Genomic DNA, 15456 nt, shown 5'->3' with positions numbered 1-15456 from the left:
AAATACATCTCTCTCACTTTCTGTGTCTTGTGTATGAGTGTGAATGCTATGGGGGATTTGCAATCATAGGTAATATCATAAAAATTAAGTTATTACAAATATCTGTAAAGATGAGATTTAAAATGCAAACCAATTATCACAGACTAAAGCCTCTGTTACATTTGGTCAAGTTTTGTCCTTTGCTATAATGCCACTGAAAACTGATACTGAGTCCTTGGAGTTAAGATGATGAATCCAAATCACTTATAAATAAAATAAACTTTGGCATTAAAGTAATAATTTGTAAAAAGGCATGGAGGTAGCGGTGGGATGGCATTTCTCTCCACCCCAGTCCTCTGCAAAGCAAGGGTCCTGTGAACTGCAGAGGTGCGTGGCTTCTGGTTGTGATCACCCCACACTCCTACCCTGCACTACCTCATTATAATAAGGAAATATTTTAACTTTGACTGCTGGAACAAATTCCCCTAATTTATGTTCTGCAACGCCTTTGTTCACTGATTTCACTGAATTTTATAAAACATAAATATTTACTATAGTCTAATGGTTTTGCTGGCCACATGCAATCAATCATTCATTCAACCAATATTTATTAAGTGCCTAGAAGGAGCCATGTCCTCTGTAAGTTCCATTAAGACAGGGTATTGCCTGTTTTGTTCAGTACTGGGTCTCCAGTGCTGAGAATAATGCCTTATACAGAATAGAAACTCAGCACTAAATTTGTGCTGAATTAATGAATGGAAAGAAGTAGATTTAATACCACTAGTCATAATTTGTGCATTATCTGTGTCCAAAGATTGCTAGTATATGCTTCTTAGTTGTAAATATAGTAAGTCCTGTAGCAACGGTTAGCTATAGCAAAAAGGCTTTTAAAAAGATGTTTTTGTGAAAGCGTTGAAGTCTTGTGTGAAAAGTATAGGCAAATTGTCATGGATTTTATTTTAAATTTTACTTTTTCATTGCTTCGTTGTGAGGCAGAACATCTTTTTTAACTGGAAACGAGGTTTTGCAACAGTTTGGATTCTCAGATCCTGCAGATCCTCAGTAGGAGGCACGCAAGAGCTGCGCTCCCGAAACCCGTGACATCCAAAATAGCACCCCAATAGTAATAGGACATCACCATCATGTGAGTGTTTCTGTGGAAAACTAGAACTTGGCCTGCTGCCCTAGGGGAGGGGTTGTTAGAGCAATGGGTCCTGGGGGAACGTGGGTACATGGAGAAAGAGTGGAGTGCTCAAACTCAGCAGTGCTTGGTGGTGTATCTTTCCGAGGGACGCAGCGGGGCTTCCAAATGAGGCAAACAGCACACTCTCGAGAGGGGTAGGATTCAAATAAGAGGAAATGGTGATATTGTACGTGATATCACTATTAAGAAAGGGAAAGAAATGGCTGTGCAGCCTATCATGCGGAGGGGTGAGGGGAACCGGGCAGGAGTGGAGACTGTTCCAGGCAGAGGCAGAAGAGAGAAGGGAGTTCCAGCCAAGTCAGAGCCTTACTCATCTTAGGTGGTTCTTTGGCCACGTGTGAATCAGGGACTGAGTGTATTAGAAAGTACCCAAAAGTAAATCTTTTTTACAACTGTGTCTAAAAGAAAGACAGGATTTAATGATCAACTTTGTTGTTTTGTAACAAAAGAATGCGCTTAAGTGAAATATATACCACAGAAGGAATTTTTTGAAACCTTTTATTAAATACTGACTATACATGAAACAGTATGACTAACATGTGTGCCCGATATGAAGAATAATAAATGTCCATATACCTACCGCTCAGTTTAAGAAATTGGGCATTAATCATTTAAAACGGTTTGACCGGGACAAGAGAACAGTTGCAATCTTTCAAGTAGTTGTGTGTCTGGAACTTCATAATCATCTTGGGGAAAAGCTGAAAACAAAACAAAACTAAACAACCAAGCCAGGAGCCTAGCCATTTAATTAAGGATGTCAAAAACTGACATGCATACAAAATAGACTTATTAAAACATAATACTGATTGACCCTGTAAACATTTTGAATAAAAACAGAGTTTTGTATTTTAAAGCCCAAGATATGTTGCTAGAATGAGTGCTCTGTGGTGAGTAGGGCCGTTTATCAAGTGGTCCATGTTCACAAAGGCCTATCTGAAAAGAAGCAAAATGATTTTCTATTAAGAAAAGAGGCCCATTATTCAGATGACCTCTTTTTCATGAAGACATTTTCCTGTCCTCACTTTAACTGAACACTAATGTCCACCTCCAAATCTAGGATTTTATAAAAAATTTTTCCTTTTCCTGGTTGATGTAGCTCAGTGGATTGAGCGTGGGCCTGCGAACCAAAGAGTTGCTGGTTCGATTCCCAGTCAGGGCACGTGCCTGCGTTGCAGACCAGGACCTCAGTAGGAGGCACGCAAGAGGCAAACACACATTGATGTTTCTCTCCCTCTCTTTTTCCTTTCCTTACTCTCTCTCTAAAAATAAAGAAATAAAATGAAAAAAAATTTTTCCTTTTGACAAAAGGAGTCTTTTTTTTCCCCCCTCTGAGTGTGCTTTTGCTCTCGGCTATGTTGATCCTGAGCTGCAAAGGATCTCAAAAATAAAGGACTTGGGTAGGAAACAGAGTCCTAGATGCATTTAATAACATGTTCAGAACATTTCTATGAAAAAGTTCCACAGATAGATAGTGGTGACAATTGCACAGCAATATGAATGTATTTAATGCCACTGAACTACACCCTTAAAAATGATTCAAAAAGCCCTGGCTGGTGTGGCTCAGTGGATTGAGTGTCAGCCTGTGGACCAAAGGGTCGCCAGTTTGATTCCCAGTCAGGGCACATGCCTGGGTTGTGGACCAGGTTCCCACTAGGGGTGTGTGAGAGGCAACCACACATTGATGTTTCTCTCCCTCTCTTTCTCCCTCCCTTCCCCTCTAAAAATAAATAAATAAATAAAATCTTTTTAAAAAAGAAATTAATGTCTCTCTTAAAAATGGTTAAAATGGCTTATGTTACGTGTATTTTATTGCAATAAAAACATGCAACCAGCCAAAAACACTGACTATGGGTTCAAATTCTGGCCCAGAACCTACTTCTTTCTTCTAAGAACCCCCCGCTGACCTGCCCTGAACTTCCATAGTGAGTAAGATGCGGCCAACACATGGTGTATTCACTACAAATTCTTACTTACAAGGGTGCACAAATGAGATGTGACCCTCATATCTTAATTTGTTAGGTTCTATTTTTAATAGACATCTAGATTTTTATTTTGGAGTTATTTGAGATAAATGTAAGAGAAAGGAGAATTATGGGGAAAATGTCAATATTTCTTAAATTGATTCTATTTGTAAGTACATAAATATATATATTGTTTTACTATTATTTGTACTTATACTAAAGATAAACTATTAGCATCTGTATCTACTAATATTTGTGCCATATAAAGTAATATTTTAGGAAGCTGGTGTGCTAAAATTTGTAGAGGATACTAAGAAATATGATCCCTGCAGGCTAGTTAGAGAGATATCAGTAAATGTATACAACAGTAACTTAAAAATCATAATGTACACAGGTACACAAATCAAGCATATACTTTGCATGAGTTGTACACAAAATGTCTTATGAAATGAACATACCCACGTAACCTCCATTCAGATTAGAAGTAAAATTCTCGACATTCCCAAATCTTCCTCTGTGCCCTCCTGGTCACCACCTACTCCTCAAAAGTTAACAACTGTCTGGTATCTTTCACCACAGATTATTTTTGCCTGTCTTTGAACTGTATGTAAATAACATCATATGGTAGTATTTTTTCATCTGGTTCCTTTTGCTCAAGATTATTTTTATATAATTCATTCATGCTATTGCATGTAGCTATGGTTTTTCTTCATTTTCATTTCAATATAGTATTCCTTTGAGCAAAAACACTGTAATGTATTCATTCTTCCATGAAGGAACACTATTGGATATATACTTAGGAATGAGATTATTGGATCATAAAACAGACACGCTCAGCTTTAATGGATATTGCCAACAGTGTCTCCATTTTCATTTCAACTTGTCATTTTCTAACTGTTTCTAATATATAGAAATGCAATTGAATTTTGTATTATTGACCTTTCATTCTAGAGATCTTAAATTTAATTCTAACAGTTAGTGGATTCTTTGGGATTTTCTACATAAATGTTCATGCAATCTGCAAATAATGACAGCTTTATTTATTCTTTATTTATACTTACACCATTTTTTCTTTATTGCATCAGCTAGAACCTCCTGTGTAATGTTGAATACAAATGGTAATAATGGATGTGCTATTCCCAAATTGAGATTCTCTGTCCTAATCTCACGGAGAAGCTGTGAATGTTTCACCACTGAGTATGACATTTCTTGCAGGCTTTTTGTATATTCATATCATCATATTAGGGAACTTCTATTCCATTAAAAATCCTAATATTACTTCCTTCAGGTATAATTTATAGATACCAAACATAAACAAATCTGAAGTGCATAATTCAATAAATTTTGATGGAGCATTGTCCAAATGTAACCATCACCCAGATCAATATTCTCTTAGGTGAATACTCGGACTGGAGCTGTTGGGTCATGGTAAGTTCATGCTTAACATTTTGCGGAAATGTCATGCTGCTTTCAAAGTGGTTATATAGTCCTGCCAGCAATGAATAAAAGTTTCAATTGCTGCACATTCTTCCCAATATTAGGTATTGCCACCCTTTATAGTTTTGGCCATTCTACAGGGTAAGTGATATCTCATAATTTTAATTTGCATTAGTTACCTAATGGCTAATGACTTTGAGCATCTTTTCATATGTTTAATGGCCATTCATAAACTTTTGTAAAGTATCTTTACAAGTCTTTTGCCCATTTTGTTATGGGGTTGCTTTTTATTATTATAATGATTTGGAGGTGTTCTTTATTTCTTCTGGATACAGGTACTTTGCCTGATATAGATACACTGCAAATATGCTCCGCTAATCTATGGACTGCCTTCTCACTTCCATAGTGGCATTTTTTGATAAGAAGTTTATAAAATGAATGAAGTACAACTTATTTGTCATTTCTGATGTCTTCCATGTCATCTCAAAAAAATCTTTGCCTACCCCAACATTGTAAAAATACTTATTATCCCATGTTTTCTTCTAGGAGGTCTGTAGTTTTAGTTTTCATATTGAAGTCTATGGTCCATCTCTAATTCATCCCTGAGTGTGGTGTGAAGTGGGAGTCGATGTTCATCTTCTCCATACTGATGTCTGGCTGTCCTAGCACTATTTATTGATAAGACTGTTCTTTTTCCATGGAATTTCTTTGACAACTTTGTAAAAAATTAATTGACTCCAAATTTGGGAGTCTACTTCTAGACTCTTTTGTTCCATTGATCTATTTGTCTATTCCCATACCAATATCATACTGTCTTAATTATTGTGGCTCAATAATCATTGTAGCTCAATATTCAAGTGAATATTGAAATCAGTAGAGTAAGTTATCCCACCTGTTTTTCTTATATATATTTCCATATACATTTTTGAATTAGCATCTCCCTTTTTAATAAAAAGACCTGCTGGGATTTTGATTGAGATTGTAATAAGTCCATAGATTAATTTGGGAAGAGCTGACACCTTAGAAATATGCAGTCTACTCCGCTCTCCTTTTAATTAGGTCTTTGTGAATTTCTATCAGCAATGCTTTTAGTTTTCAATGTAGAGATCTTGAACGTCTTTCATTAAACATATTCCTAAGTATCTGATATTTTTACGATTTCATATTTTTAAAAATTTCATTTTCCAATTGTTCCTTGTTTATATATAGAAATACAATTGGTTTCTGTGTGTAAACCTCATGTCCTATGATTTTACATTCATTTTAATAGTTTGCTAGTTTTTTTTAATAAAAAAAACTCATCCAAGGACATCTTTTTTCCATTGTTTTTAGTGAGAGAAGAAGGGAAAGTTAGGAAAGGAGAGAGAGAAATGATGATGCAAGAGAGAGCTTGGTTGCCTCCAGTATGTGTATGGACTGGGGACAGAACCTGCAACCTACTCATATGTACATGCCCTGACCTGGAATCAAACCCACAACCTTTTGGTACGGGACTGTGCTCTAACCAACTGAGCCACACTGGCCAGGGCAATGTTTGTAGATTTTTGAATTTATATGTATACAACCACATCATCAATAAAATAAAGATTGTCTTATTTCCTTTCTTTTCATTTTCTTGCCTTATTAAATTGCATAAGATTTGTAGAGAGGCTAAATAACTTGCCTAAGTTCACACAGTAAGAGATTGAAACTCATGGTGATCTGACTCCAGAGCACCCTAGAATGAGCGAGGGTATCTTAAGTATTTAGTTGTTTTTATTGTTTAAGAAGATATGTCTAGAAAAAACATATTTAGGGTCATATTGAAAAGGGTCTTGAATACAAGATAAAGGATTTGAATTATATTTTATAGGCAACAAAATTGTTTTGAGTGGGAAAGTAATAGAATAAAAGTAGAAATATAAATCATGTAAGTTTGCAGTATGGTGTGAAGGGAGACCCTCATTCACCTATTCATTCATTTAACAATCATTTATTGAGCATGTATTATGTTCTTGGAATTGTTATAGAGAATGAGGAAATAAAAATGAGACATGTTGCTTAGGCCAGTAGAGATATTCAGTGATGTAGAAAATACTCAGCATACTTCGTTAGGCTTGTTGCAAATGCAGCTCTATGATCTTGCATGAATTAACTTTTCTGAACTTCAGTTTTCTCATACGTAAAATGGTGCTAATAATGCATATGATGCCTACTCTGATTAGAAATAAAAATATATGTAATATACTTGATTTATATGAGACACATTTATGGTAGCTGTAATATTAAAGGGGTTTGGAAAGAGAAAACAATAAGAATAAAAGTCAAATAGTTGTTTTGTTCAATAATCAAATTGTCAAATGAATATTTTAACTGATTTCCCTTCCAATGATTTTTAACAGAATAAACTATAGGTTTTGCTTTTGCAATTTGAGAGTACACAGTAGAGATAACTATGTACGCACAGAGCTAATCAACACAATATTCCTTTACATTTATATAAACAGCTTGATAGTTAACAAAGTATATTTATTTACACCATTTTGTTTGAATCTTACAACAATTATACTGATGAGGAAATTGAGATATTTATCTAAGGTCAAATAGTAAGTAGTAAAGTCTGGTTCATGTTTATTTTCTTATCTTCTATAGCATTTTTTTTTACCACACTGTGTTACCTCTCATTATATATTATGGTGCATGCTAGAAGTATTTATATAAAATTGTATTGAATCTTCAATTTTTCTGTAGTTTATATATGAAGAAAGTGGGAAGCTTCAAATTGAATGAGGGAAGATAAGGCACAAAAAATAGAATCTCTGGCCTACAGAATTCATATTGGTCTGGTTTTTCTTGGGCATATTGTTAAATATATAGACTATTATTTTTCTTTGCCAGTTTATGTTGCATTTATGGTTCTGCTAATGCTTCTTTCTGGTTTGTCACCTTGCCTCATCCATCCATGGTCTGTCAACTTGCTGTTTCTACTAAATTGCAATAATTTCCTTCCCCTTTATGATCTGTACCCACATTTTTTCCTAATTGGGTTGTCTTCTGTTGGCACTATACCAGTTCCTATATCTCTACTTTTTTTTTTCTGTGATTGCATCAGGTCAATGTATTCACTGCCCTTTTATCCTTTTAATTTTACATGATCACCAGTGATAATTCACTAATACTTATGGCTAGTTTTCACAAAGAATTATTCTGAGGTCTCGCAGAGATCTAAGTTTTCTCAAAATACTAAAGACATTCTTTATAAACATGTTTTACAAGCATAATATTGGAGGGTAAGGCAGGGAGGGGGATTGGATCTGACACTATTTACATTTTACAGATTCAGTGAAACAACAAACATTATGTGAGACCTTGTCAGGAGCTCTAGCACGTGCAAAGAAGAACAAGACATGGTCTGGGCTCTGAGTAGTTCACAATCTAGTGAAAGAGAAAGACAAGTATAAACAACTGCAGTACAAGACAACACTTATAACAATGGCTTGAAGTGTGGAGGGAGCCCAGAGACTCTTCTAGAGAGCAGAAATGACATGATTCCTCAAGGTTTGAGGCAACAGAGTAGCAGCTGGACATGGAACTCATTATGCTATGCTGTCAGTTGTTTTTGTTTGTTTTATTTTTGTAGAAACAGCCATGTATCTTAAGCATGTAGTTAAGTTTTATTGAGTAGTATGGAAATGCAACGGGGAGTCATTTATTTGTACAGATATTGTGGTGGTTTTTGAAAGTGCAAAACCTACTGTTTCAGAGGACTGGTGGACTCTGGACTTCTGCCAAAAAAGGGAGGGACCGAAAAAGCAAGGATAATCTTGATCACTACTTAGAGTGGGAGCTGAGGACAGGAAAGAAAATTGGGGAGTGACAGGACTTCGGTGATGACTGCCTCTTTGGAGGAATACCATGGACTAATGTCAGTGGAAGAAGACAGGGCATAGAAAAACCCCATTTCCTGTTTCTTCTCCCAGTTTTTCAGAGAGCTCTGTGATTTCAGGGAACATAATTCTGTTATGGCACATAATTAAAATAGCCTTTAAAAATTTACTCAGTTAATACACGGTCAGTGAAAACATTTCAAACACTATATAGTTAAGCATACGAAATAAAACTGGAAGTATCACTTTACATACTCACTTACACTCCCCAGTGCTAACAGCTTGTAGGTCTGCAAACATTTTCTATCCATAGTCAAACACACACACATTTTTTTTCTTTTCCCAAATAAAATTGGTGGTATTCCCACAAATTTGAGGTTGCAGACACCATTAAAAGCATGGGCTTCGAGCTATTCAGAGCTGGGCTCAAATCCTCTCCAGCTTACCAGCTGTACGACCAGAGACAAATTACTTTACTTCGTTAACCTTCAATTCTTTTTTTTTTTTTTGGTCAAGGATAAAAATGATTATTTTGTAAGGCTTGAGGATCAAAATCTAGCATACATAAATCACTTAGCACACAGTAAGTGTTCAATAAATAGTACTGTCTATGGCAAGTGACCTTTCTTACTATAAGACTAAAAATAAAGAAATTTGTTAGATGAATATTGATCATCTCCCCGCCCTCACTCCCCTGAATTATATCTAAGTTCGGAAGAACTGGATTCTCCAAAGCATGAAACTGATTATAGTCTAGTAACATTTCAATGAGGGTTCTCCTCGAGTTTTGGTGGTACTGTCTGTCCTGTGTCCCCCCAGCATCACTTTCTGATGTCTATAAAGTGGGCTTTCCAATAAAAAAAACTTTTGTGATTCTTGTCGTGACAAGAATGCTCAAGTAGGTCAGGTTTTACACTGGCCTTTAGCACGCGACTGCTGAGTGGCACCTCTTTAAGCTCGTCTCCCGCAGGCGCGCCCCTTCTATCCCCTATTGAGATTGGGCTACAAGCGGAGACGCCTATCCTCATAGGAACCGAGGGAGATTCGATGGACCTAGGGGCGCCTCGAGGGCGCTGCAGCGGATGTGGGGCGCGTGAGGTGCACCCGAGGGGTGCAAGCTGCTGGCCCAGAGGCCGAGCCAGGAGGCTTCTCGGGCGAACCTGGCTTTGGTCTTATCGCGACCTTGGTTTGGGGGCATCTTCCCAGCCGTCTGCAGCCCCAAGATCCCACCGCCTCCACTCGGCAGTCCCGGCATGTCCCATCCGCTCGCTTTCTTTTTTGGCACTGCCCTTTGCCCTCCCATGGAGTCATCTGTTTACTCTCCCTTCACTTCCAGTTACCCCTAGGTCACCCTCCTTCTACCACAGTCACCCATTTTCTCCCCTCACTCTTCATCTCCCCCCGGGTAGCCTTCTCAGAGGACTCTGCCCACGGAGATGCTGCGGACCTTGCGGCCAGGGTCTGCTCCCCGGAGAGCCCTGGGTGCACCTCTGCCCCCTCGCCGGGGACGCGGGAGGCAAGTTACCGCCCCATCCCTTTCCCAGTGACAAGATTTGGCGGCGGCCACGGCCAGGGAGGCGGAGGGAGGGACGGCCTGGCTGCCGAGCCCCCCTCCCCTGCTCCGGAGCTCGCGTGGTCTGTGTCTCTCTCCGCAAGTGCGGAGAAGCGGAGAAGGAGGAGGAGGAGGAGGAGGGAGTTGGGGGAGGATCTCCATTGAAATAAACAACCAGGCAGCAGTTATTAACACGGGAACATGGCGGCCGCAGCCTCAGCTACGGCTTCGGCGGCGAAGGTCAGCGCCGACGGCTGCCGGCACCTGACGGCGTGACCGACCGAGCGGGTAACCGCGCCTTCCCTGGGGGCAGCGAGGGCGGGCGCGAGGCGGGCGGTGGGTGGGGGGCGCCGCCTCCCCACCCCCGGCCGCGACTGCCCTCCCTGCGCGGAGCGGAGCAGAGCCGTGCGCCGGGGAGAGGGCTGTTGTGTATGCGGGGACTGCTACCGGAGTGCGCGGAGCACGGGAGTTGCATCCCGGAGGCGCCGCGAAGCTGGGGAGTTGGGGCTTGGGGGGTGGGGAGGGCGGGAAGCGGCGGGGAGACGCGGAGTCCCTGAGAGAGAAAGGAGGCGCTCCAGCGCTGTGCGAGAGCTCGGGAGACGAGTCCTGGAGCCCGGGGCGGGCGGAGGCTGCAGCCTGAGGCACCGGCGAGAGGTGAGCGCCGAGGCGCGGCGGGGAGTCCGGGGGTGCGGGTGCGGCCCCCGCCGGAGAGCTAGGCGCCAGCAGCCCAGCCGGGTGCGGGGTCGCGAGGATCGAGGCTCCTGCCCCCTCGGGGGGACCGAGGCAGAGACGGGAAGGTGAATTCTGAGAAGGTGCAGTCTTTAATGGAAACGCGGAGCGACTGCAACGGATGGTAGGACCGGGCGAAGGGAGGCAGGACTCGGGAAGTGCCGGGGGTGTGTGTGAAGGTGAAGCGCGATGTCAGGGGCGGCAGGCAGGATGAGATGCTGGGCGGAGGGGAGCCGCGGCCCGGCGGGCGGGCCGGGCCCGTGTCAGCGCCGGGGGCGGGGGGCGCGAGGGGCGCCGCGGGCGGACGGGAAGGAGCTGCGGCGGGCGGGGCGCTCGGGCAGAGCAGGCCGGACCGCGGTGGGGGCGGGGAGCCGGGGGCCGGGGGCCCGACCGCGGCGGCGCCGAGCGGGGCTCGCCCCTGACTTAACTTTCTGGGTGCGGGCATGTGTGCTGTAGGCGCGTTGGGGCCGGGGCTGGGGGCGGGAGGCGGTCCAGGAGGTTCCGGGTTGGCTCGCCAGCGCCCCCTTTTCTCTTCCCCTTCTCCCCGCCCCTGAAGGGACAGGCCCTCAGGGCCCCAGGGGGGAAGCGGGAGGCGTCCTCGCGGCCGGCTCGCGAGGGTCACGCCCCGTGGACACTTCTCTCGGGCCTCTGGGGCCTGCTGGGGAGGGGGCCAAGGGTGGTCTCCATGTGCCGCTGCTCCCTGCCCGGTCCCTCCAGGGAGTCCCGGAGGCGACTCTTCCGAGACCGGGGGTGGGTCGGTCCTCGTTTAGATGGTCCCTCCTCCTCCCCCTCCCCTTAGTGGTTTCCGGGGCCTGCGGGACTGAGGGGCGGGAATCGGGGACTGGGGCGCCTTGCACGGGCTAGGAGCTCGACTGGGCCTTACATCTCAGGGTCTGTCACTGGTAGGGGAAACTTTCCCAAACGCGGGACCGAGCGTGAACACCTTCTTCTGCCACCTCGTCCTCTAATCCCACTCCCACCCCACCTCCTCCAACGTGTTCCCCTCCCACCGACCCGAATCTCACTGCGTGTGACTGATGGGGCAAGGAGCCAATCGAAGGTGTGGGTAAGCCAATCCTGACGACTGGAGGAAGGAAGGGGGCGGGGTTATCCCGGACCAGTTGGAGCGGAGTTGCACGCGGGCGGGGGAGTCATGGAGACGCGAAGAGCTTCCCACTCTTGTCCATAGCTAGTCACCCGCTCCGTCTTCTGTAGGGTAGTGTCGCTCACAGGGGCTCTGACCCTAGGAGACACGTAGAGGTACACGAGATACTATATTTCTCTGGTACCACAAGAGACGTTGTCTTAGACACGACGAAGTCTAAAACCACTTACGATGTGGCAGTAACTCTCCGAGGCCCGTTTCTAAAATGGCAAATAATTGTAGTGATCGTGTTCTGGACCCGAGCACCTGGTTTACGTGCGGAGGGTCATAGGAGTTATTATTTTTTTTTACGTCTACCGCAGTTTCATTAAGTTATTCCGGCGTAGGGACAATGAAATTTGAAAGGATACTTTGAAAATGAGTAGTCTTATGTCAATTGATTATTGGGAGTGTAAAGTATCATTGTTTGTAATGGCTTCACTGGTTCCTTGTTCGATTAGACCGCCAATTCCCAAAGTGCACTTGAAAGTTCGGCATTTGGGAGGTCATTAAAAAATAAAGTTATGGTTTTATGGTATGCATTTCTGTTTGTTTTTTTTACTCTTTCTTGAGTAAACAAAATGAAATTAGGAAGCAAATCTCGCTGTTTGAAATATAAAGTCTTGGTATTTAAGGAGCAAAGATAATCAAAGAATATTTGTGTACAAGAAATGAAATCGGAGTAAAATGTTTGCCAGATTACTCCAACACAAAGGATTCTTTAAAATCAGTTTTTTTTCCCCTTAAACACCACTGAATTGCACGGTGTGTAGGTACTTTTCTGCTTTATACGAGGTTAGGAGACATCTTTGGAGGTTTCAAGCTGTTGGTTGCCTTCAATCTAGTGACTATCAACTCTTAACTTTTAAGAATAGGGAGGGTCGGTCTTTGGTTCTGTGTAATGATCACAGGTTGCTCTGCAGGAATAGCTATCTTTTTAAAAGACAGCAGCTGTTGCACTGCTTTTTTGTGTGTATGTGTGCTCCTGTTCTTTGTTGGTGAGGTTAGTGCACACTGACAGCAGCAAAGCAGCTTTTTTTCCAACTGAAATTTGCTGGATCTTTAGGAGTTAAAAGAATGAATAATACTAAATTGAGAATGAGTCCATTCATTTTGTGATAAATATCCCATGAATTTAACAAATCTTGCAAGGTTTTTTTTTTTTTTGAGATGTTTTATCTACATGATATTTATCTTATCTATAACCTCTTTTCTAGCTTTTATTAATCTTGGACTACTAAGAAAGAATTCAGGGGGACTGTAGTTGTAAGGGAAAGAACATACCCTGCAGATGTGTTCTGTTGTAATATATTGTTTCAAATTTATAATGTGAGTTTCCAATCCATTATAATTTTGAGTATTCATTTAGACAAAAATTAATTGCATTTTGCTGTAGCCCTTGAGGTATGTGTTATCTTAGTGGTAGAATGGTAAGAACCCTGGAGATATAATGAACAACTGCTAGAAGTAGGTAGTATTATAAATTGAACAACATTCAAAATGACAACATCTGATCCCCCCAACCACCATCATTAGTTAATTTAGTTACTGATGGCCGCTGTGACGTGCGTCCTCCTCTTTCTTTTGTATGCTTGAGAGCAACACAGTATTTTACTTCATTCTCTCCCACAATCTTTGAAATGTTCTCCTATTCTTGGTGGCAGAGAGTAGCAAGTCCCCTAATGCCTGGCTGGGGGGAAAAAAACCTCTCAAGCATATGGAGACATCTAGAAAAAGATGTGCATCGTCAGCTGTGATTCCATTGTGTGCTTTCAGACTGGATCTGAGCCTTCTTCCTCCTGGGAATTTCAGTCTTACCAGAGGAGTTCTTTGACTTTTAGATGTCAAGAGACTGAAGCAGAGGGTAGAAAGGAGCTCACCAATTATGAATTTAATATTTTTATATAGTTTGGCTCCGATTTTAACCCTTCATTGGTTCAATAAAATTTACATGACTTTTGCTTAGTGTGAGAGAAGCATTTTATTGGAAATGTAAATTGTAAGGCTTGGAGGGGGACTAGGGCTGTAGTATGAGAGTGCGTAAAGGGGTAATTAATGCTGCTTGGTTGGCTTTGTCTGTAGTTATACCATATTAAAGCTTTCCAACCCTCAGACTCAAGGACCTGTGAGCAGTGCTTCCATTACATACCCTATATTTAAGGATTCAGTACCTTAGCTGTTTTCAAATCACATCAGGTTGAAATGTGACCCATAAGTTGACAGCTTGGATTTCTTGGGGGAGGGGGCTGTGTTGCATTGAGTTTAAAAATGATTCTTTTAATAAGTAGTCCTTAGGGTGTTGTAGAGCAAAAATATAAGGGAGAGGGTGGGTCTTTTTAAACAATTTTTCTAGAGATTAGTTTTCTGAAATGCACAGCGTGTCCTTATTTGATATTTTCACATTATGTCATGGTTGAAATTATTTTTAAAAACATAATTAATGCTTAGGTATTTTTATGGCAAAATTGCTATTTAAGAAATTACTAGCTTTTCAATAATTTGTGTTTGTAGTTTTGTTTGGTAATTATGTTATTACATGCTCTATCAATTTTAAATTAAGAGAATATGAGAGAGAAAATAAGCTACTGCTTAAAGGTATTGGTCTTTTATTGCAGTAAATCATAAACCAGCAGCAAATCAGGATCTTATCCCCTAATGAAATAATCAGACTACATTTACATACCAATAATGAAAGCCAGTTAAAGAAAACAGAACATACCCCTGTTTTTTGTATTATTTTATATCTCAAGCTGATTTTATCTCCTATTTTCTAAACAAAAAAGATGTTCTTTTTGTTTTAAAGCTTTCTAGAAGGGTTTATGAATTGCAAAGTGTAGAAACAATATTATTTTCTATTTATTACTCTTTAAAGTCTTAAAAGTTATATCTGATATCTGGAAAAGCTATAAAATACAATTTTAGTGTTACAGACCCTTAGATTAGACAATGTAAAGAAAATATACTTTAAGGATTCTGGATACTAAAATTTGTAAATACAGCTAAGAATAGGACTTTTGTGGTTATTTAAAATATTTTCTTCATTTATTTTTGGAGAGACAGGAAGGGAGGGAGAAAAACCTCTATGTGCAAGAGATCCAGACAGGGAGAGAAAACTTGATGCGTGAGAGATACCTCTCGAATGCCTGGCCTGCAACCCAGGCGTGTACCCTGACCAGGAATTGAACTGGTGACCTTTAGGTTCACAGGTCACTCACTTCTCAATCCACTGAGCTACACCAGCCAGGGCTGACTTTTGTGAATATTGTAGAAACTGATGTAGTTTTTCTAGTTGTAAAAACTGAGGGAAAACTGTTTATGAAAACTCATAGAGGTAAACTTGTGTTGTGAAGGTAACTGAGATTAAGGAACTCTGATCTGCAGGTAGATCATAATACTCTTGGCTTTTAGGATAAAGATTTTATTTGTTTTCCTTACGAACTGTTCATCAGCAGTCACATTTCTGGCTTTCAATGGCTGTGATGACATAATGAAATTGTGGAAACATTGGTCTAGGACAATTTTCAGTTGGATCTGTAGTTGGAAATTTCTAGAGAAATTGAATAAGGAGGGGGCCTATGGCGGTA

General features: G+C 41.3%; 1 protein-coding gene across 1 annotated transcript in view; it reads left to right on the top strand.

The window, feature by feature from the left end:
* The first annotated feature begins 10181 nt into the window (after positions 1–10181).
* NCOA2 (nuclear receptor coactivator 2) overlaps positions 10182–15456 on the top strand; it is a 288869-nt gene continuing 283594 nt past the window's right edge. Inside the window, exon 1 of the mRNA XM_037058687.1 lies at positions 10182–10287. The gene's annotated coding sequence lies outside the window, so the exon portion shown is untranslated. The remainder of the gene's footprint in view (positions 10288–15456) is intronic.

Source organism: Sturnira hondurensis, unplaced genomic scaffold (genome assembly GCF_014824575.4).
Source record: "Sturnira hondurensis isolate 20B ecotype Veracruz unplaced genomic scaffold, ASM1482457v3 Scaffold0010128, whole genome shotgun sequence".
Lineage (NCBI taxonomy): Eukaryota > Metazoa > Chordata > Mammalia > Chiroptera > Phyllostomidae > Sturnira > Sturnira hondurensis.
The sequence above is the reverse complement of the archived record's forward strand: the minus strand, read 5'-3'. Positions and strand labels throughout refer to the sequence as shown.